The sequence below is a fragment of the Acinonyx jubatus genome, chromosome D1 (assembly GCF_027475565.1).
Source record: "Acinonyx jubatus isolate Ajub_Pintada_27869175 chromosome D1, VMU_Ajub_asm_v1.0, whole genome shotgun sequence".
NCBI classification, from domain to species: domain Eukaryota; kingdom Metazoa; phylum Chordata; class Mammalia; order Carnivora; family Felidae; genus Acinonyx; species Acinonyx jubatus.
The window spans coordinates 48989388-49013804 of NC_069390.1; the positions used below are offsets into that span (position 1 = coordinate 48989388).

Sequence of the window (24417 nt, forward strand, 5' to 3'; positions counted from 1 at the left end):
TTGGCCTTTATAGCCTGTTTATCTTCATTCATATACATTTGCTCCTTCAAGCTATAACTAGGTTTGTGAAAGTCAGATTTGTGCATTCCAATATCAAAGTCTATTTATAGTGATTTATGGGATGAGAAATTGGGTAACATGGGTTCCTAACATCCCACCAAGTATGTGTGGGTTTGGATTTTAAGTGGTTTGCATGATTCTTTTCCAAGTGGATTGTCACACTGAGTTAACAATGTCTTTCAGAATTCCACTAATAAATCACAGATTCTCACTGCTAGTATTCCATTGCTTATTTAATGACACCCTATTCTAGTTTTGGGTTTTGCAAGCCAAATGGAGTATTTAAAACAAAATCTCAGAATGCCCTTGGAACTTTCGGTTCAGATCAAACTCCTTGGAACCCTACTGCTTTCAGAGTTCCTCTGCCACAGTTGGCAGTACCAAACGTAGCTTCTTGTAATGTCTTTTTGGGTTTTGCAGGGCTGCCCCAGGCCAAGGGCTGGAAGAACGGAAAGAGCTCATCGGTTTGTTTGAAGGCAGACAAGCTGTACAGGCAACTTTTCCCAGACTCTCCCAGCTCCGGCTTTTCATGCATACCAGCAGAGCCGCTTTTTTCCTCCAGTGATTGAAACCATCTGGACTGCAGGGGGGTCACGTGTGTATGAGAAAATGACATAAAGTTTCAGATCCCCTTGTGTTTTGCTCCAGACCCAGACAATTCTTTTTCGGATGGTGCCGAGGTGAGGGCCGTCCGGTTTGTGGGCCAACTCTTCATCCTGCCCCCCACCTCCATTTTCCCAACCCCAGCACACCCTGCCCCCCCACCCCCCCCAAGCTCCACACTCTCAGCGCGGGTTTTCTTGTTCCCTCCAGTGCCTTGGAGCACACCCCGCCACCGGGCTCAGCAGCCCACCCTCTCTGTCTCGGGTGGAGGCACACCTCCTCCACGCCCCCCTCCACACAAATCTGTGCTCCCTCCCATCTCTCTCCCCCTAGCCCGGCCGCAGCCCCGGGCGCGGATGCCTGCCCGACCGCCGCCCTCTCTCCCGGAGCGGCTCCTCCTCCGGGCTGCGCGGCTCCAGACAAGCCCCCATCAGTGCGAGCGCCCAGCCTGGCTGGAGAACTCAAGAGGTAAGAGCGTCCGGCCGCCGCCCTGGCTTTCCCAGTCCGTCTTCCCTCGGGAGGGGGTGGGGTGCCCGTGCCCTGGCTCCCGCGGCGGGCGGGCAGGAGGGGCGCCGGTTCCGCTCTGCCGCGCCCTGCCCGCCGCTGCAGCCCTAGCCCTTTTCCCGCTATTCACCGCTCCTAGCCCCGGCCAAGTTTCAGCCCTGTGAGTATTCGCGCCGGGCGCCCACACTCGGGGGCCTCTGCAGGCGCAGAAGAGCAGGGCGGAGGGGCAGCTCGGCGGGGCTGGTGGGGACTGCCCTCTGGGCGGTGGGTCGGGGCAGCCTTTCCGGCGGGCTGGGGCCACGCAGTTGGGGGTGGGGAGCAGGGAGACCAGGGATCTGGGGAAGTGCAAAGCTGCGGTGCGCAGAGGAGACTGCGGGCAGTCCCGGCGGGCCTGTGAGTGGGTTTCGCGTGCAGCCGCCGGTTGGTCCCCTGGACTCGCCAAGCTGCTCTGCCGTGGCTCTTGAGCCCTAACCTGCGGCTGTGATGGTTGTATGCAGGCTCCTTGAGGGACGCGCGCGCGCGCGCGCGCGCACACACACACACACACACACACACACACACACACACACACACACACACGGAACTCAAACAAAGGAAAATTAACTTTGCACTCTATGACTTTAACAAATTAAACTGCAAGTATTGGTGAATGATTAGCTTTCCTTTTTTGTCCTTCACCTGAAATGCACTAAGTATTAAAGATGTATATTTTAAGTGACTCAAGACTAGCCAATGTTTGTGCTACCTTATCCAAGAATTTAGTAATTTAGTAGAATTTAAGAGACTGAACATTTTCAAGTGTTTCTAAGGATTATTGCATTTTCCTGGGATCTTTATACGAATGTAGTTTACAGTTGCTTGGACATGAATAAAACAACTTCACTAACTGAGAGAATTTGTTTTAATGCTGCCTTAGTCTAGCTCTTGGTTTTATGCCATGCAGGTGTTTCTCTTGTTTGGGCAGCAGGGTCTTGGGAATGGGAAAGAGGTCATTATCTCAGCTCCAGGACAGTTTTGAGTTATCTTTTATATGCACACACTTCAACTGGCCATCTTGGGATAGGGCCACAAGATTAAAACTCAAGTGACTGTGTTACTTTTTTCCCCAAGTAGTATTTTCAGAAAGTGAATCCCTTCACTGATGAGATTTTTCAGAGACGGGTTTCTAAAGAATCTAAATAGTCTAGATTTCAGAAAGCTGATCAAAGGTAGAAACCAAATTGCTCATAGTCTGTCTCCCGTGCTGAATTAAGGACTGCACAAAGAAGGAGCTTAAGAAGAGCCTGTTGAATGCATGGAGTGAAGTAAAGGCTTCCTGGACTCTGCTGGCTTGTCTGAGAGTTCCACTGTGACTACGTAGATACAAGCATCCTTTTCATTTATCTGGTAACTATTACCCTTGGAAAAACTCCCTAAGATATGGGGGTGATTTGTTCAAGTGCATATGGGAAGTGGTGTTATCTTCAAAGTATTTTTTATGGAACACTTGGTGACTGGCTGATAATTAGTAAAAACTTTGCTCTTGGGTTTGTGGATTCATTGGGGAAAGAGGAGTGACACATAAGAGAAGAATAAAAATTTTAGATCCATTGGCTTAGAATATAAGAATTAATTATAGAAGCTCAGAGGAGAATATGATTATGAACCAGAGTGCCTTTAAGGAAGAGAAGGGATTTCAATTAGGCCTTGAAGCAAAGCATGGCTCTAAACCTGGTGGAGAGTTGCTAGGGAGAGTTTCCAAGAAGAGAGACAGTAGATCATTTGGATTGGAGCTGGGGAGAAATGTGATGCTTACTGAGCATCTTACTCGGTGCCACATGCCACACTCTCTCGAAGTAGGTATTGTTACTCTTGTCTTAAAGAGAGGGAATTCTTGTTTTACAAAGAGAAGAGCTGAAATATAAGTAACTTGCTGAAGATCACACAGGAAGTGAGTGGTAAAGCTGGAATTCTAACTCCTGGTTGTCTACCTCTAAAGTTTGTGCCTCCACAGCTGCCTTCCACAATGGGCAGTGGGAAGTTCAGTTGAAGCAGACTGGTCAGCTTGAATTCTGGCTCAGGAGTTGCAACTTTATCCTATATGCATGGTCTGGCTTTAAAGATTTTTGAGAAAAGGAGTGATGGGCAAAGCCATTTTTTGAAGATTAATGTGACATCAGGGTACAGGATTTGTAACTTGCTCATCACAGGTAAGGTGCAAGATGTAGTTCTTAGTAAAGGAGGTTAAAAAAAAAAAAGTGAATGTAGGAAAGATACCTGGATGTTTAAATTCCTGGCCTCTCCAGTAGCTTGGTTCACTGGGTAAGACTTTGTTGCACTGACCACAGGGCTGCTGGGGATCTAGAAAAGAGCTGGATCTGACCGGGCAAACATTGAACTGGAATGTGTATGTGGGGCAACATGGTTTGTCCTTTATATTTCCCACATGTGTTGCAATGCTTTGGTGAAAGTGTTTTGTTTTGTTTTGTTTGTTTGTTTGTTTTTATAATTACCCTAGGACAGAGATCAATGTTATAATTTGTTTAAGAGCCTTTAGTAAGTGGGAAAGTTGAGCTCCCAAACCAGGGCTTCTGCTCTAAAGATCTCATTTAAGTTGAGGTGTCCTTTCCCCCCAACATTTCCTTGTTTCCTAAAAATGTTGAATTTTAAAATTTGGTATTGCCAAGGTAAAAATGAATTGAGATTCTGTTTCTTAATAAAACCAGTTAAGAGAAAATGCACTTTATTTCACTTTTTTTGTCATGGAGGAACAATAGGATGCCTTTGCAAAGTTACTGTGTGGGAATTTCAAAGGGATAGGAAAGCCAGGATTTAGAGATGTGCAGAGCTCTTCCTACCCCTCTACATTTCTTACCAGTAAGTTGTGTTCATATATACACTTAGAGAGCTTAGGGGGCCTTTGAATACCCAAGTTTATAGCTAGACCCTTTGATTCTCTGCAGATAATGGGCTCAGGAAGGGCAGCAGTGGGTGGAGCCATTTTATTAGAATTGTCTCCCACTTTGAATACAGTCTAGTGCAACTGGTTCTTCCTTGTGCGACATCTAGGCCTTTTTCTCTGAACTTGTCAGTACTCTAAAGAATTGGTTTTTAGGCAAGGGATACCAGGTAGTGGGGGAGTTGTGCCCAAAAAAGGCAGAAAATCAAGTTGGTCAACTAGAGAATTTTTATTATTTGTTTGTTTGTTTATATATTTATTTTTGAGAGCAAGAGCTTGTGCATGTGCAAGCAGGGGAGGGACAGAGGGAGAGGGAGAGAGAGAATCTTAAGCAGGCTCCACAGTCAGTGCAGAGCCAGACATGGGGCTCAATATAAGGACTGTGAGATCATGACCTGAGCCAAAATCAAGAGTTGGATGCTTAACTGACTGAGCCACCCAGGCGCCCCAAGGATTTTTATTTTAATTAATGTTAGAGTCAACCATAGTTTTGTGTAAAATAAAAAATGTAAACCCAACATAGGATCTCAGTTCTCTATACCCATTTTTACCTTAAAGAGCCTCTAACTGGAGAGCTTGCTTACCGCATTGGTAGGGCTTTGATAGGTAAAATTCTCACGACCGGCTCTAATCGTATCAGGACGACTCAGTTTGGGTTTTGGATCTCAGAGGAATGTGACTTCTCAGCATAGGGGATTTAGACTCCAAAGATATCGGTTCAAGTTCCAGCTTTGCCACTTTTGTTTAGAAGTGTCTGGAGTTTGATATCAGAGGGATTTCTTAGCTCAGTTTTTCTGGTTCTTCTAGGTGAGGGTAATGCTCTAGCATCAGACAGAGTTCATGCCCTGATTAGTCCCTTGGTTCCTTCTTGTAGTTTGTTATCTTGTGTCACCTGAAAGCCATTTTGTTTCATCTGTAGCCTGTAGTTATAGATCAGAAAGGAAAATCAGCTGGGATTTCCTCTAGAGAATGGCAAGTCTCATTGTTGGTGATCTTTGGTAGGAGTTTCTGTGAGAATGCTGTTAAGTTTTGAGAATTGAGGTTTCAAATAGCGACTTTGGCAATGCTCTTATTTATTTATTTATTTAATTATTTTTTTCCACTATAAAGGTCTTTTTTTTATATGAAATGTATTGTCAAATTGGTTTCCATACAACACCCAGTGCTCATCCCAACAGGTGCCCTCCTCAATGCCCATCACCCACTTTCCCCTCCCTCCCACCCCTCATCAACCCTCAGTTTAGTCTCAGTTTTTAAGAGTCTCTTGTGGTTTGCTTCCCTCCCTAACTTTTTTTTTTACCCTTCCCCTCCCCCATGGTCTTCTTCTGTTAAGTTTCTCAGGATCCACATAAGAGTGAAAACATGGTATCTGTCTTTCTCTGTATGACTTATTTCACTTAGCATCACACTCTCCAGTTCCATCCACATTGCTACAAAAGGCCATATTTCATTCCTTCTCATTGCCAAGTAGTATTCCATTGTATGTATAAACCACAACGTCTTTATCCATTCATCAGTTGATAGACATTTAGGCTCTTTCCATAATTTGGCTATTGCTGAAAGTACTGCTATAAACATTGGGGTACAAGTGCCCCTATGCATCAGCACTCCTGTATCCCTTGGGTAAATTCTTAGCAGTGCTATTGCTGGGTCATAGGGTAGATCTATTTCCAATTTTTTGAGGAACCTGCACACTGTTTTCCAGAGTGGCTGCACCAGTTTGCATTCCCACCAACGGTGCAAGAGGGTTCCCATTTCTCCACATCCTCTCCAGCATCTGTAGTCTCCTGATTTGTTCATTTTAGCTACTCTGACTGGTGTGAGGTGGTATCTCAGTGTGGTTTTGATTTGTATTTCCCTGATGAGGAGTTACGTTGGACAGTGCTCTTAGTTAAATGCCAGAGATGTTTGGTTGCATTTTTGGTTCATTGCTTACTCACACAGTTGTTAATGTTTTTATATTTGGTAAGCATTTGTTATTTTTATCATTTATTAAAGGAGTGATTTAGATTTTCTAAGGTAGCTGAAAGCTTTAGAAAAATAGGACTGGGGTATCCTTTTGGTTCTCAGATATAATCTCCTGTATAGTACAACCATTTGACTATTTTAACTCACTCTGCCTCCAAATATCCTTAATCTCTCTCAAGTGATTTGCTGTCTCTCGAGAGATTTCACAACCTCTCTAGGAAACATTTTCTGAGCTTTCCAGACTGATAATCACAGATTATCTCCTTGTTATTAGCCTGAGTTTTCTTTTCATGTTTCTTGCTTTCACGGTTTTCCCATCCTTCTTCAACACACAAATGTTCACAGAGGGAACAAGTTGTCTTTCCTGGGCCCCAGTGGCAGCTACCAAATGTGCAGATTGCCCCTCTGGACTCATCCTTTCTTTCTCTTTGTCTGGCTAAACAAGCTGAGCACTCTGTATTTTTCTTTATACAACTCTCTTTTTAGACCCATGATTATACTTGTTGCTTTGTTTTTTGTTTTATGCAGGAAGTCAATATCAGATATGTAAGCAATTACAGGTTTCAGTGAAGGGAGCCTTTTGGAAATAAAATGTGCTTTTTCTTCCTATCGGCACGAATAATTGTGTAACATATGTAAATACTGAAGATGATCTTCTAAAAAAATATCAAAAGAATTTTGCCTAAGTCCCCTTTAAGAGCTTAAAAAGAATCCAGCCTTTATAAGATTACTCTAAAAGTAACAGACTATCCCAATTGAGGCCCTTCTAGAAGTGTGGGAATCATTTGTTTAAACCAGAACTTAGGATACCCAAGCAAATATGATAGAAAGAATCTACTTAACACTTTGTTAATAGCGTAAGAAATAAAACTCTTTTTAATGGACATTTTGTGATAAAGGTCATAGTGATTAGAATATGTTGGGAACCCTGATTGTCAGTGCTCTGGAAACTACTTTGAGTAGACAAGTATAAATGTTAGTGGCTTTTTGTCTTCCTTTGGTGTGAAATTGGGATCTTGGATGTTAATTTAACTAAGAACAAGTTTGAATCTAGGTATTTGTGGATTTCCCCCCTACCCTTCTCCCTATTCTTTTTATTCTGAAGGCTAATTGGAGTGGAGTAGCAAGTGCCTTTAACCAAGGTATCCTTGTGTTGGGATGTTTTATCAGACACTGGTCTGTATTATTGTCATTCATACACCCTTACTTGTGTTCACCATTTATTGAATATCTGCTGTGGAAAAAGCACTGGGTTAGTCCTTTTTAAGCATCTGTTTGTTCTCTTACTACTTTTTTTTTTTTTTTTTTTTTAGTGAACATCATATTAGGTGTTTGATGAATCAGTGAATGGGTAAAGCTAAAAAGTTAGAAATTATTTTTGGATGTGGGTGTTGGATATCTCTTGATTTGAATGCTGCTGTTGGGAAGTGGCCATGCTTATATCATTCTGCCCTCTCTTCTAGGTGCTGTGATGACCCTTGACAAGGAGGCTGAGCATGTGGGGTATATTTTCTAGTGAGTGAACAGGGCCTGGTTAATTATTTTTGCTACCAGTTGTGTTAGATTACATTTTCTATTGCCAGGAACTTCACTTAGCATAATATCCACTGCAGTAGAAAATACCCAGTGGTTGGTAGTGAGAACTACCTGGAGAGGGTTTTCCTGAAGGTCTGTTTTGCCAAGGATAGATTCTAGGTGCTTGGATCCAAAGGGCTTCTACACAGACCAGAGTGATTCTCACACTGGGACCCAAGGGGAATGGAAATTCTCTTAAAATGTTTTACTAGTATGGGAGGGAAGCCAAAGCTTTTGTTTTTCAATGGACAGTAGAATCTGTACTAGAGATGAAGAAAAGCCAGCTTACAGATGAATATTTAGTGCTCTATAGGGTTAGGGAAAGCATGGAAAAATGGGATTTAAGGTCAAAGTGTTCATTTGACTCCTTAATGTCAAATTAATAAAAAAATCAGTTCCAAGGGTTTTGTTTTGCTATTTTTTTCCATATCTGTGTTTTGACAGGTCACTGTCTTAAATTAGAATAGTATTTAGGACCAAAACGTTTATATAGCAAGTGATATAGTAGAGTCATGGGAGATGGGCAGAGGCCACTTTGTGTCTTATTTCAGATGGACCATTTAAAAAATCCCCATGAGTAGCTTAGTGGTTAGAATTAGTTTGAAATAGCTTTGCTGAAAGGTATTGGTAAAATCACATTTATCAGTTTTTGTTTATTCCTGATTTAGATAAAAGCAAGAAAGCCAATTTGAGAGCTGTATCATGTGCCCAGCCCTGCCGACATACAAGTTGCCTACTTAGTTCCCATGTATTTGTCACTGTTATTGGTCCCTGGGAGGCCAGGGGTAGATCTCAGGGTATGAGGCTCAGACTTGGTTGAAACCGCATCAAGAGGTGCCTGGCTGGCTTAGTTGGTGGAACTAATCTTGGGGTTATGAGTTTGAGCCCCATGTTGGATGCAGAGATTACTTAAAAATAAAATCTTCAAAAAAAGAAGAGCTGGCCCTGATAGGTTACTAGGGCTGTGGGTGTAGGGAAATGGGTGGATGGGACAGGGAAGAAAACCAGAAGAGCATGTAGTTCTGTGGAAATCGAGTAAATAAATGAAAAAGTTATAATTCTTTTTTTCCCCTCATTGACTTAGACCTCCATTCCATTGAAAACGTTTACTACTTGAGGTTATTTTATGCACCCTCATAGTAACTAGGTGAAGGCACTGTGACTTCTGTACACTGACGGGAAGGACACTCCTAGATGATTCTCTGGATATGTATTTGGGTTGTTTCTGTTCTTTCCCTCTTTTTTACCTAGGCTGTGATGCTGATTTGTTTTTTTTTTCTTAAGAAATATTCTGGCTTTGGTGTCTAGAAATTTTTAGGGCTATGGGGATCGGGGGCAGGGGTGCTGAGTGTGACATGTTGCCAGCATGAGAGGCTTTTATACCCAGACAAATTTCCAGGAAAGAGGGTCAGAAAATGTATACACAAAGTCGGAAAGGAAAATGGCATGGCAGGTAGTGTGACTGCTTTGGCCATTGTGACTGTGTCTGCTCAGGTGGGCTTGATGGTTGGATGATGGAATGGTACTGAGAATATTTTATAATCCACATCATTTCTTAAAGATTTTTTTCTTTAGGGAAAAGCATAGTACATTACATTGATTTTTGTTTTGAAATTTACATGACCTATCCATAAGTGAGCATACAGAGAAATGAACTTTCTTGAGATCACACAGCTCAAAAGATGAAGAGCCAGGATGTGAACCTAGACAGTTACACACTGAATGCCAAGCCTGTAACTGGTTCTGTATAGCCTCTAACTGGTCCCAGCTCTTCTGCTGTCCCTTTATAGTCTCTTCTCCACATAGCAACCAAAGTATTATGTGTGTCCTCTACTTTAGCCCTCATATTTAGAGTTCAGATTTACTGCCCAAGTCCTTAAGTGCTCTAGCCTCTAGTCTTCCCACCTGCTGTCCACCGTCCTTCCCATCTCTTCTGTCTCAGAGCCTTTGCCTTGTACCTGGGATATTCTTCTTGAATATTGCTAGTTTGTACCCTCCCTCATTTAGGTGTCAGCTCAAATGCATCTCCTCGAGGAGGCTGTCCCTGACCATCCTATGCAAACTTCTCTTAGTGAATCTTTAATCCTTCCTTTGTTTTTCTTTCTAAAATTATATTACGTATTTGTGTGTTTTTCCTGTTTGCTTTCACAAATAAATAAACTTCGTGGGATTAGGGAGTTGGTCCATCTGTTTACTGGTATCCTTACTTTTTAGAACAGTATGTGGAAAGTTTTCTTTAAATATTTGTTAAATGAGTAAGTGGTGTCATTTGCATTTGATGTTCATGTTTAACATGACTTCACTTGGATAAAAATAGTAGAGGGGAAAAGGATATGCAGGTGATACATACAAGTCTGGGTCTTACTTGCTTTTATATTTATTACCAAGGCTTTACCATAGTATCTGGCCAAAAAAATGCTCAGAATATCTGAGTTGAACAAATGCAAAGTTTGATTTATTTTGGATTACACACAGGAGTTCAGAGAAGGGAGAGAATAGTGTGGACTGGAGTCCTTAGAGAAATTTGTGGAGGACTTGTAGGCTTTCAAGGCGAGATTGAGTTTTGTTGGTTTGTTGTTGTTTTTGTTATTTAAAGCTGGAAGGACTCTTAAGATGATCTAGTTCAAGCTTCTTGGTTATAAATGGGGAAACTGAGCCCAGAGAGACAAGAACTTGCCCAAAGGCACACATGGTTTTGTTAGAACCATGTCTGGAATCCAGGTATTTTGATTCCTAGGTCAGTTCTCTTTCCTCTATACAGTGCTTCCTTCAGAATGAAGGGAGGAGCTTTGAGGGGTGGGAAGTGACTAGGAATAGCATGAGCAAAGGCTCAGAGGCAGAAAAGATGTTGGCTTGTGTGGGATAGAAATTGGGATGGAAATTAGGCCATGTTAATTGAATCAGCGAGTTAATGAAAGAGATCCATGGGAGATATAGTAGGCTGTAGAAGCTGTGTAAGACCAGATCCTGGAGGATTATTTTTTTTAAATGTTTATTTATTTTGAGAGAGAGTGTGTGTGCGAGCAGGGAAGGGGCAGAGAGAGAGGAGAGAGGGACTCTCAAGCAGGCTCCACTCAGAGCCTGAAATGGCCGATCTCATGAACCGTGAGATCATGACCTGAGCAGAAATCAAGAGTCAGACTCTGAACTGACTGAGCCATCCAGGCACCCCTAATATTTTATTTTTAAGTAATCTGTACACCCAGTGTGGGGCTTGAAGTAATGATCCCAAGGTCAAGAGTTGCATGGCTCTACTGACTGAGCCAGCCAGGCCCCAGATCCTGGAGAATCTTGAATGTTATCTTGAAGAGTTTAAATTTGGAATGACAGGGAGACATGTGAAAATACTTTAAATATTGTTCTGTATTTTCTCTTCAGTGAAGGTGACAAATAATGTAATATAGAAAATGGAGTATAATTGAAGAATAAGTTGGAGCCTTGTAGGAGTTAGGAAGCCATTATAATAATCCAGATATCAGTGTAGTTTGGGGAGTAGTAACATTTCAGTTTGTTTTGTTTTTGTTTTTAGAAATTGTGTATTTTTTGAAGATGATATGTAATTCTCTGACAAAAGGTGTGTACCCTGATTTCTAAGAGAGTTTGGGAGCAATAAGCCTGGAGAACCAGTATTTTACTTTATTTAATTCCATATATGTTGTAAATGAAATTTTAGTGTCTCGATGGTAATCCTTCTTAAGAAACCCAGGTCAGGTTAGTAAAGTAGGGATAGAAGATAACACTGTCCTCCATGTGAAGATCATGGTGGAGAGCATGGGCAGGGGCAGAAGGAGCAGATGGGCAGTGAATGAGAGCAGCTTCCAAAAGAGAGTCTGGACCTCTCTGTCACAGGTACTGCATTGTGGCTGGGGAGTCAGGCATCCAGGCTCCTCAGCCTGGCACCATTTCTTTCTTTCTTTCTTTCTTTCTTTCTTTCTTTCTTTCTTTCTTTCTTTCTTTCTTTCTTTCTTTCTTTCTCTCTCTCTCTCTCTCTCTCTTCCTTCCTTCCTTCCTTCCTTCCTTCCTTCCTTCCTTCCTTCCTTCCTTCCCTCCCTCCTTCCCTCCTTCCCTCCTTCCCTCCTTCCTTCTCCTTGGACACAAGAGGTCAGTGGGAGTAAGAACCAGGCTCCTGGGCCCACAAATGCTTTGGATGGATTGGTTGTGTTGAAGCTCGGGCCTACTCATGTAGTCCACATAAGTTTTCAACTGGAACTGAGGGGAATAGACTAATACAACCCTTACCAAGCCAGTGAATTGGCACAGGGTATGATACTTTAAAAGTTTTTCCATCCTCAGGAATCTTTTTCCATCTCTAAGGGAAAACTTTAAAAGTCAGCATGTAAGTGAGAACACAGACCTTTAAATAATATCTCATACTGGATCTGAGAGTTTGAGTTGCAAAAAAATCCTGGAGCATTTAACATTCAACAAATACTTATTGAGCAGGACCTGTGAAACACCTAATACTGTGCTTAGTATTGGAACTTTAATCTTTTGATCATGCTGCATCAAATGTTATTAATAAGATATTAACATTTGGCTCTATTTCACATTCAGTTTAGCCCCCAACATTATATAGCTCGTCAATAAACCCTCAGTTAGTTCAGACTGTTCACTTACGCTTGCAGTCACTTGTTGAAAGTTTACTATATAAGAGGCAATATGATGAATGTTGAGGCAGTTTTGAAGGTGAACAAGGATTAGTGAGGGTCCTCAACTGGTCACCTGGAATATACCAGGTAGATCTGGCAGCTGTTAAGTTTCCTGGGATTCCTAGCCCAAGAGGAGGGGGTTTCAGCAGTAGTGCATCCCTCTTCACTTGTTCTGCTCACACTAGGTCCTCCCCTGTCCCCCTTGCCACTGTTCTCCAAGCCTATCTTTAAATTTAAGAGAAATCAAAATTAGCTCCTTTGCATTAAATTGGGGAAGTTCCATTAAGGGCAGCACTTCTCTGACGAAACATTCAATAAAGTTTGAAATCTTTCCCAGAGAATCTCTTCTGTCTGTGTAATCTCAAAGAAGAGGCTTCTCCATGGGAACTTTCCTCCTTCCTCTGAAAGTTGCTTTGCCTACAGTTGGACACACAGTATGCAGCATTCGGTATTTCTCAGGCTCTTCACTTTGGCCTGCTTCACTGGCTCTTTGTGGAGATGCCAGGAGGGGCATGTTGCCTTGTTTTTTTAGAGTGAATGACACAAATGAGAGGGAGGCAATCATGCTAAATTTTCCCATCATTTGGAAAGGCAGCTGCTCAACAGAAGAGAGGCAAAAGAAGATGGATGCAGAAGAGTGTTTCATCGAGGCTTTGAATTGCCAATTGGAGTGAGGTTGTTTTCCCCTCCTTTGCTTGGTATCTGGAGCCAGTTTGTACATTGTCTGTTGGGGTTTGCTCTGCTTTATTCATGTCTGCAACAACACTGAGAAGCATATTTTATTCTTAATTTTGGTACCCTCTTCCTGTGGGATCTCAGCTATCTTCAGGGCTTCAACTATTTCCTTTTTTTTTTTTTTTTTTTTTTGCTTATTTATTTTGAGAGAGACAGAGACAGTGCAAGTGGGGGAGGGGCAAAAAGAGAGGGAGAAAGGGAGAGTGAGAAAGAGCACGTGAATGCAAGTGCATGAGTGAGGGAGGGGCCGAGGGAGAAGGGGAGAGAGAGAATCTTAAGCAGGCTCCACACCTAGTGCTGAACTGGCGCTCCATCTCATGACCAACCATAAGATCATGGCCTGAACCGAAATCAAGAGTTGGATGCTTAACTAACTGAGCCACCCTGGTACCCCTCAAATCCTTTTTATACCACTCATTATATGTGATCCTGGACAAGTCACTTAACCTCTCCGTGCTTCAGTTTCCTCATCTGTAAAATGGGGGTAAAAATAGTGCCTGCCTCCTAAGGTCTTTGTGAGGACAAATGAATTAATATATGTAAAGTACTTAGATGACCTGGCATGTAATTTAGTGTGTATAATTATTGCTGTTGGACAGCTGGATGATCTGCAGGCCTCTCAAAATTTCCCTGTTTAGTTTAGTACCTATCTCTATAAAGCTGTCTTTCTTCTGTATTCATGAGCTCCTTTATTGATATCAGAGTCATCTCTGATTTCTCCTTTTTTCTCAGTAATCATACTCGAAGTCTTGTCAGTTACATTTCCCGAAAGTCCTCCTCACTGTCTTGCCTCCAACTCAGTTAAAGATTTGACCATCTTTTTTGTGGAATGCATCCTTAATGTCTCAGAATGCCTGCCCCTGGATGTTTTTCAGTCAGTCTCTCAGGCTGCTCCCAAGAGTGATCTTTCTAAAATAGTTTAATTATCATAGTTCCTTTCTAAAAACCCTTTCCTTTTTTATGAGGAATAACATACAGTAAAGTGCACAAATATTAAACATATAACTTACTGGCTTTCAGCATATGTAGTCACCCATGTAACCACTCTCAGATCAAGATATAGAACATTTCCAGCTTTATGTCTCTTTTGAGGTAGAATGTGCATTCCTACCCCTAACCACTCTTTTATTACCATTTGTTTTTCCTTTTTTCTTTTCAAATCTTTACAAACACTTAAAATAGAATTCTTTTTTATAGTTTTATTGAGAAATAATTGCTATACATCACTGCATAAAACTAAGGTGTACAACATGATGATTTGATTTTCGTGTATCATGAAATGATTATCACAGTAGGTTCAGCTAACATTCATCTTGTATAGATATAATAAAAAGAAAAGAAAGAAGGACAGAATAAAGAAAAAAATTTCTCCTTGTGATGAGAACTCTTAGGATGTACTCTCTTAGCAGCTTTCCTGTATGTCATATAGCGGTGTTAGCTATGGTCATCATGTATGTTACGTGCATAGTGCTTATTTGTCTTATAACTGGAAGTTTGTATCTACTGCTAACCACTCGTGTATCTCCATTTTGCTTTTTCTTGACCTTTGTGTAAATGAATCATAAAAACCCTTTATTGATTCTTCTTGTTCTATATCTTTGACAGTAATTCTAAACTCACTTAATGTGACATTCAAACATGTTTGTCATCTGGCTTTTACTTCAGGTCCTTTGCACGTAGCCTGCCCTTCCTGCCATGCATGTAGTGTACAAATACAATAGGCTCTTTTTCCCTTTCATTTTTTTGTGCCTGATATTCTCTTGGCCTTCTACTTCATTCCCTGGCAAATTCATCCTTAAAAACTCAGTTCTAGGCAGAATCAAGCCCTTCTCTGTTCTCTGGAGGCATGATTATTATAGTTGGTTACTTATTTACATGTCTTTCTCCTCTACTTATCATTTTCAAGAGCCCATGGATGGGGCACCTCCCCCCCCCCCCAGTTTTACACAGGTAATTCATATTTTCTCCAGAAAAATTAGAAAACAGAAACAACAAAAAAACCCCAAAATCCATTATATAGAGATGACCATTGTTTACATATATACCAAAATATATACCAACACTGTCATTCATTCACAAAATAGACATTCATTCACAAAATACTAAATATCTGCTTTGTTATTTACATTTAGTTCCCCCCCCCCCACTTTTTGTTGTTATAAAAACACTGTTGAACATCCTTATGCCTATATTTTAGTGCAGTTCCCTGATTATTTTTGGAGGATACATTTGTAGATGTAGATGAAAGAGATGAACATTTTTAAGGACTTTTGATACACTTAGCCAAATCACTTTCCAAAAAGTCTTTACCCTGGGTACACTTCTGCTAGGGTAAGAGTGCATGTTTTCAGCTGTCTCTGCAAAACTAAAAAGAAGGAAAATGGTATTTTGTAAATCTGATAAGATAAAAATGGTTTTGCATTACTGTTTTAATTTGCATCTCTTTGATTGCTACTGAGGTTGAGTATTTTCTCATATGCTTAATACCATTTAATTTATATTATATAATTTATATTTCTTATGTGATTTATATGTTCATGTATTATATTTGTACTGATTTTATCAATGTTTTTAATATTAAGGATATTAAGTCATATATACTACATATATATCCCTCAGTTTGTAATTTATCTAACTTTAATTTGTTTCTAAATATAAACATTTTAAATAATTTAATGTAGTGAAATGTATTAGTCTTTTATTATTGTTTAAAGTTTATTTATTTATTTTGAGAGAGAGAGAGGGAGAGAGAGTGCACTCATGCAAGCATGCATGCATGGAAGAAGGACGGAGAAAGAGGGAAAAAGAGAATCCTAAGCAGGCTCTGTGCTGTGAGCCTGATGCAGGGCTTGATTTCATGAATCATGAGATCATGACCTGAGCTGGAATGAAGAGTCAAATGCTTAACTGACTGAGCCACCCAGCCACTCCAAATTTATTAGTCTTTTAAATAATTTTTTTACCTGTGGTGTCATTCTTAGAATGATCTTCCTGAGGGAATATTAGATAAATATCCATTATATATTTTTCTGCTTCTTTTGTAACGTCATTTTTTGCATTTAAATCTTTACTCAATCTGGAACTTATTCTGTTACAAAATCATAATACTAATGATAGCTAATTTTTTGAGTGCATATTATATGCTAGGCACTTGCTTCACTTATACTGACTCATTTAAACTTTCAACAAACCTGTGCTATAGGCACTGTTAGTATCACTGTAAATTGACTTGCTGAAGGTTGCTCAGCTAGTAAGTTGCAAAGATAGGAGTCAAGTTCAGATAGTTGAGCCCTAGAGCCCATGTCCTCAACTACTCTGCTAACTTAATTTTTTTCCCAATGACCTAATGTCATTTTTTAAGGAATCCATTCTTTCGCCACTGTTTTGAAATTGCCAATGTTAATCATATGTTAAATTTATACATATACTTAGGTATGTTACAAACTTTTGTTCCACTGCGCTGTCTGTCTTTTTTGGTGATAATGCCACACTGTTTTAATCTGTGTAGTTGAAAGATGGTATTCTCCTCACCTTTGCATCCCCAGTGCTTAGCAGTGACTGCTGCCTTGTAGGTATTTAATGAATATTTGCAGAATGATGTCACTCTTGGAGGTTCATGGATAGAATTCAGAGGGTCTGCAGCTTGGCTAGGAAAAAATTACATCATCATTTTCATTGATCCCAGACTGAAATTTAATATTTCTTTTAATTATGAATATAGGCAATAAAGCACAGTAGTAATAGCACTACCTTTGACTTCGTCATGGATATTTGCCAGGGTGAACCTTAGGTTAAAAACTCTTGCTTTATTGTATTTCTTTCTTGGGGCCATTTTATCTTTGTGTCTCATACCTAGGCAGTGACTGATACTTAGTAGATGCCCAATAAATATGCTAATTTTAAAAACTTTTAATTTTCAAATATGCACAAAAGTCAAAGAACTGCATAATGAACTCCCATAATGACTTCTTCATCCAGCTTCAAATATTATCAGCATTTTGCCAGTTTTGTTTTATCTATCTGTCCTCATTTCTGGATTATGCTATTTTACCCAATGATATTTCAGAAAGCAAATCTAATTGATAAGGACTTGAAAATATATAGCCCTTCTTTTTTTTTTTTTTTATATTTATTTCGTTTTTGGGAGAGTGCAAGCAGGGGAGGGGCAGAGAGAGGGGACAGAGGATCCAAAGCAGGCTTTGTGCTGACAGGCTGATAGCAGCGAGCCTGATGGGGAGCTAGAACTTATGAAATGTGAGATCATGACCTGAGCCTAAGTCAGATGCTCAACCAACTGAGCCACCCATGCGCCCCAGCCCTTCTTTTTTTTTTTTTTTTTAATGTTTGTTTTTATTTTTGAGATAGAGAGGGACAGCCTACTCACGAGCAGGGGAAGGGCAGAGAGAGACGGAGACACAGAATCTGAAGTAGGCTCCAGGCTCTGAGCTGTCTGCACAGAACCTTATGCGAAGCTTGAACCCAGGAACTGTGAGATCATGACCTGAGCCAAAGTCAGACACTTAACTGACTGAGCCACCTAGGTGCCCCTCGAAAAACATATAGCAATTCTTAATAAATTTAACAAAAGTAAACTAATTCCTCAATATCATCTGTTACCCAGCTTGTATTTAAATGTCCTCTATTGTCTCAAAGGTGTCTTTTACTTAAATTGGATTTTTGAATTGGGATCCATGTAATACCTACACTTTGTATTTGGTTGATATGCCTCTTCTTGCATGTTAAAGACATTATATAAATTACTTGTTAACTTATCTTCATGTTCTGATACTGCTCCCACCCTCCTTCTCTGTTGCTTACTTTGGTATATTTTTACTGGTAACTTATTGTTGACAATTGCTCTTTTCCCCATTTAACATTTTATTCATCATTTTAGTAAATTGTTGATTTTGGTTATTTAGTTTTATTTTTAAAACTTGCGTCATTTAAAGTTGTTCTTTCAGCCATATTTTGGACTGAGGTATGTGATGCATAAATTTCTTAAGATCAAAGCTCTAACAGATACTTCTTTTTCATTTTCTCAACAAGTCTAACCTTGTTAAATAATTTCAGGTTGGGGTGCCTGGGTGGCTCAGTCAGTTAAGTGTCTGACTTTGGCTCAGGTCATGATCTTGTGGTTTGTGAGTTCAAGCCCTGTGTTGGGCTCTGTGCTGATAGCTCGGAGCCTGGAGCCTGCTTCAGATTCTGTGTTTCCCTCTCTCTGCTCCTCCCCCACTTGTGTGAGTGTGCTCTCTCTCTCTCAAGAATAAATGAACATTAAAACAATTTTTTAAAAGTAAGAATTTGGGGTAAAAAAAGTAGTTTCTCTGGGGCACCTGGGTGGTTCAGTTGATTAAGCATCTGTCTTCAGGCTCAGGTCATGATCTCATGGTTTATGAGTTCAAGCCCCACATCGGGCTCTTTGCTGTCTGTATGGAGCACGCTTCACATCCTCTGTCCCCCTCTCTGTCTGCCCCTCCCCTGCTTGCACTCTTCCCTCTCAAAAATAAATAAATAAAAACTCAAAAAAAATGAAAAAATACTTTTTCTGAGAGTTTTATACACATCTGTGGGCCTTAATTGTATCCTCTGTAGAATTGGAAGAAATTCAGATTTGGGTCTTCTCTACAGGCAGAATTTTTTCTTTTCTTTATACTTCAAAAATATGAGAATGTGATAGTGTTAGTCTGTAGTTGTTGATTTTTTTCAGAATTCCATACATCTTTTGTATTTGGACCAAACTCTTTTTTCTGGACAGTTTGCTTCCATGAAAATTTTAATTACAGATTTGAGCCCATTTGCTGAAAGACTTCTACTATTTGCAGGGTGATTCTCTGAGCTGCATTCCTTCTCATGATTTTCAGCTTGTACATTCTTGAATCTCTCTTTATCTTTCATTAATTTCTGCATATCATATCTTTTTCTTGATTTCTTGACTGGTAGCATCACTTCCGTTTTTATCACATTCATCCCTTCATTGCTTTAGTATGGACCTCCTGTTTTTACAGCCTGTACTCGTATAGTCATTATGATGGTCTGTTTTATCTCCTTGAGAATCAGGAGATGCCAACTGTTCTGATTTGATTGATTCAAATTTGAATTGAATTGATTCAATTCAATAAATTTGATTGATTGATTGTTTACTGTGGGGAAGGCATTCCATTATAGTGATTAGCTTTGTTTTTGTTTCCTAAGTTTTTTTTTCTTTGCTTATATCTTTTTCCTGTTTATTAAGTTTTCTAAGTTTACTTGTTGATTCCCCTTTCATAGGTTCAGACTATTTGGTTTGCACTGTATTTACTGAGATTTGTGAGAAGTTCTTTTCAATATATTGAGATCCTATTTCAGCCTCATTATAAAGGGTTAAGGAATTGAGCCATTTTTAATTTTTCTGACGGTTTAATTAATGATCACCTAATTATAAACCCCCCATTTTGGAAAATGACTTCATAAAAGAGAAGTGAAATTCCAGACTCCCGTTTCATTTTTTTAAGTTTATTTATTTTTTATTTATTGAGAGAGAGAGAAAAAACATTAGAGGGGCAGAGAGAGGGGGAGAGAGAGAGAATCCCAAGCAGGCTCTGCACTGCCAGCATGGAGCCCAATGTGGGGCTGGAATTCACAAACCACGGGATCATGAGTTGAGCTGAAATCAAGAATAGGACACTTGGGGCGCCTGGGTGGCTCAGTCGGTTAAGCGTCCGACTTCGGCTCAGGTCATGATCTCACAGTTTGTGAATTTGAGCCCCACGTCAGGCTCTGTGCTGACAGATCAGAGCCTGGAGCCTGCTTCGGATTCTGTGTCTCCCTCTCTCTGCCCCTCCCCTCCCCTGCACATGCTCTGTCTTTTTCTGTCTCAAAAATAAATAAAAAATTAAAAAAAAAAGAATAGGAGGCTTAACCCACTGAGCCAGCCAGGAGCCACCTCCCCACCCTTGTCCCATTTCACTTTTGTTGAGATGAATTTGAAGGAAGAGCCCTACCATGATGGGAGAAAGCTCTGTATGAAGATGTGGCTTGTGCTTGAGAGACACAATGCTTGGGCATGCTTCTGGAGAGCTTCCTGACTCCTGTAGCCTCCAGGTCTGTGAAGGCAGTTGCGCTCCTGGTGTCCCCTTTCTCAGTCACTCTGCTCCCACTTGGCTAGAAGTGGGAGAAGGCATTGCTGTTTTTCATTCTGACTCTTTTGCCATTTCTGTGTCTGGTGTTTGAAAACTCCCAGGATAGCAAAGGAACAATTAGGAATATTTTTTAAAAAATGAATGACTCAGGGCGCCTGGGTGGCTCGGTAGGTTAAGCGTCTGACTTTGGCTCAGGTCATGATGTCACGGTCTATGAGTTGGAGCCCTGCGTCGGGCGCTGTGCTGACAGCTCGGAGCCTGGAGCCTGCTTCGGATTCTGTGTCTTGCTCTCTCTCTGCCTCTCCCCCGTTTATGCTCTGTCTCTCTCTGTCTCAAAAATAAATAAACATTAAAAAAATTTTTTTAAAAAATGAATGACTTAGTAACAAATCCTTTCCCAAATGAGATGGTTCCAGTTTTTGCTTTCAACAAAACTGAAAGAGTTGCCCTCTGGTAGATGATTAAAAATAATTAAAAAAATTTTTTTTAATTATTTATTTATTTTTGAGAGAGAGAGAGAGAGAGAGAGCGAGCGAGCGAGCGTGCACACAAGCCGGGGAGGGGCTGTAAGAGAGGGAGACACAGAATCTAGAAGCAGGCTCCAGGCTCTGAGCTGTCAGCATAGAACCCGATGTAGGGTTTGAACTCATGACCTGAGCTGAAGTCAGACGCTCAACCGACTGAGCCACCCAGGCATCCCAAAATAATTTTTGAATATAGATCACTGTGTAATTTGGGCATCTAACTCAGAGTGCAAAGATTGATATTGCTATAACAAAAGTTCTTTCATTCCTATGTAGTTATTTATGTGAACAAAGTTTCTTGGCCCTTGCAACATATAGACTAGAAATACAGAAATTAATGCATTTATAATAAAATTTTGCTTTTTATATTTAATACAAATTTGTAATATGAATGTTTTGATCAGTTGCATAATAGTAATATAATGAAAACTCAATCCAAAAGAAATTATTTTTTGGACATTTAGAGTCTATATCATAGGATTTAAAAATATGTAAATGTATTTATATATAATACTTATATTGCAGAGAAATGTCAAAAGTTGATCACTAAAAGATTTTCAAGCATAAATATTAGGATAAAATCCTGAGAAGGAAGTAAAAGGTAAAAGTTCATAGAGAAGAAGGAATGGATATAAAATTTCATGCTTTTTTTTTTTAAATGGATGGTGATGGGGTGCCTGGGTGATTCAGTCAGTTAAGCGTCTGACTTCAGCTCAGGTCATGATCTCACAGCTCGTGAGTTCAAGTCCCGCGTTGGGCTCTGTGCTGACAGCTCCAAGCTGGAGCCTGTTTTGATTCCGTGTCTCCCTCTCTCTCTGCACCTCTCCCGCTTGTGCTCTGCCTCTCTCTCTCAAAAATAAATAAATAAATATTTTAAAAAATTTAAGTGGATGGTGATGGATTGTAAATCACTATGGTATTCAGACTTCATTGGATGAATTTGGACTCATTTAAAAAAAGAGTAATGTAGTACTTTCATTTTAAAACGTCAATATTTATAAAATGCCAATATTTATAATAGGCTAGAAAGCATATTTCTACTACTATTTATGATGCAAAAACATATGTTTAAAAGTAATTTTTAACTTGGACATATGGGAAGAATACTTGTTTTGTAAAATTCTTTTAGGGCAACATGAGAAACACTTATAGTAGAGTATGATATAGGTGATTAACTAGAGGAGAAGGAGGAATAATAAGGAAAAGATGCAAAGGAAGCCCCAGGATCACAGAAAGCAACCAGAGAAGGTGCTATTGGAGCTGAATCTTGAGGGACAATGGGAGTTGGCTAGCAAAGTAGAGGTGGAAAGGAAGGGGGAACAGTGTATACAAAAGACCTGGAGGTATAAAAGAACATGGAGACTTCGGGGGAGATGGCTGGAGTGGCATGAGGTGGATGGGGATTTATAGCCAGCCTGACAGTACACTTTGATGGCCTGGAAAGCAGAGGTGATGGGGGGTGGGGATGTGGAGGTGGGGGTGGGGGAGTGGAGGTCTTTTGAGGGAGCTCTTGCTAAAGGCCAGGCAGGAGGTAGTGAGGACAAGTGCAGTCCATTAATGGTGCCTTTTCCCCAGTGGCTCTTTTCTGTATTGGTAATCTTCTAGACATTCTTACAAATGTAGAGGTTCTTTTTTTTTTTAATTTATTAAAAAATTTTTTTTAAAGTTTATTTATTTTGAGAGAGGGAGAGAAAGAATCCCAAGCAGACTCTGCACTGACAGTGTGTGTGGAGTCTGATGCGGGACTCAAACCCACAAACCATGAGATCATGACCTGAGCTGAAATTAAGAGTTGGACGCTTAGCTGACTAAGCCACCCAGGGGCCCCACAAATGTAAAGATTCTTATTTATATTCTGCTAGGGTAGAAAAGTGAGGTTCTATTCCACTTCTAGGTTTTGTACGTCAGTAGTGATGTGCAGGCTGAGATTAGCACTAGAGTCCAAGGATTCTTTCTACACACTGGCCACATGTTTAGTTGAGGCCTTCAGCTTGTCATGGAAAAGGCTGACTACATTTTTAGAGCCCAAATTTGAGATCCTTGGGCCAATAAAGGATTTACCCCCGCTGATTTGTAAATTTGTTTATGTGAAAAGCTTTTACAAACTTCTACAAATTAAATCAAATTTAACATATAAATTTAACTAAATCACCCTTATAAAGAATTCAACTGTATAAAATTTCTTTGGTTCCAGAAAAGGTAGCCCACAAGGGCATACTTCTGGCCCATCTGGTACTGGGAATTCTTTTGTTTTCATGATGGAGAAGTTCCCCATTATAGGGATCAAAATAAGAGGGCTGTAAAATAAGACTATGTATAGTCCAGAAAAAACAGAAAAAATTGATTACACTTTTTGCCTGTTTGAAATATTTGTTCTGCAAAGTGATAGAGCCCTGATTCAGTGTTTGCGTAGAGCAGATTGAATGAACTCCAAAAGGAAATCATCAAAGGGTTGATTTGATACCACACAGAAACACGAGGTGATGAGATGTGTGGTTTTTCCACATTTTAATATTTTCCAGGATGACACTGAAAGCCTTGCCCTTAGAGAACCCGGAGCCACCTAATAATTCATTCTTTCAGGCTCTTAAGAAGGAGAAATGGAAGATTTATACCCGTTCAGTAGCTGCCCTGGGCCTTTCCTAGGAGAGCCTGGAAAGGAATTGAGGACAGCCATGGAAATATAACCAGCAAGGCCTAGCTCTTGGGGACAGTAGGAGAGAATGCTGTCAAGCAAGTACTGAGTCAGTTCAGGAGACCTATTCTGTGCCATTCACTACTTAACACTTTCATAAATCTTACTAATTGTCTCAAAGAGGAGGAAGTCAGGACTTGGAGAAATCAAGGAACTTGTCTGATCCAGAATTTGAACACAGGTTCATTTGATTCCAAAACCCTTTCCACTACACTGTGATGCTTCCTTGTGCTGAAATCATGGAAATGAGCGATAATTCTGAATTGAATCAGGGAACTTATGGTATCCAGCTAACTGTTCTGAAAAACTCTGAGTATGCTTTATTTGGTGGCATTTGGGGAGAGGAGTAATTCTGGCTAGGAGAGAGGAATTGGGGGGAAACACTAGGAGTTCCTCAGATCGTCTGTTTCATGAAAAGGGATTTTGTGTTGTGGCGTCTAGTCCTTGGTGGTGGCTTGGAGGAAGTGGCTCCTGAACTCATTTGCCATGAGTAATCCTTGTGAAGGAAAATGCGAGAAGACTAGCACACTCCAGGGATATGGGATTTCACAAAACACGGTTTTTGTTTGTTCGTTTTTTTGAGGCCAACATGGGATTCCCAGATTAAAATTTTTTTCTCAGGGAAAGAGACTAGAAATAAACAAAAACCTCAAATCTTGTATCTTCACATCATGTAAGAAAGGGCATTTGAAAACTAGACTAATAAATAAATTAAAACAAACAAGTAAATAAAATAGGATGAAAGGGCAAGCCCTTTCCAAGAAAGTACCTTATCCTCCTCTTGTACAAAATTAGGTTAGTTTTAAAATATTTTGAATCAAGAAAAATGACAACATAAAATTTATTGACGTGTTTGTCAGTTTGGGAACTTTTATTTGATGGTACAGTGTTAGGAGGGGCTTGCCTGTCTGGTTGTTTCATACTTTTTTTCTTTTTTTAAATCACAGTTACTGTTGATAGTCCATTTCAACAGGTGTGTTGATGAAAACAGCTGTCAATAGTTCACTCAATATGGAATATTCTCGTGAATGGAGAGAAGGGGAGTAAG

General features: G+C 40.2%; 1 protein-coding gene across 7 annotated transcripts in view; it reads left to right on the forward strand.

Annotated features, from left to right (window-relative positions):
- DENND2B (DENN domain containing 2B) overlaps positions 1-24417 on the forward strand; it is a 177425-nt gene that overhangs the window by 20528 nt on the left and 132480 nt on the right. For 4 of the 7 annotated variants that reach the window (XM_027073196.2, XM_027073192.2, XM_027073200.2 and 1 more), the window contains exons 3-5: positions 481-740; positions 997-1131; positions 2421-2553. The gene's annotated coding sequence lies outside the window, so the exon portion shown is untranslated. The remainder of the gene's footprint in view (positions 1-480; positions 741-996; positions 1132-2420; positions 2554-24417) is intronic. The other 3 variants (XM_027073194.2, XM_027073195.2, XM_053203495.1) reach the window with 3 other exon arrangements.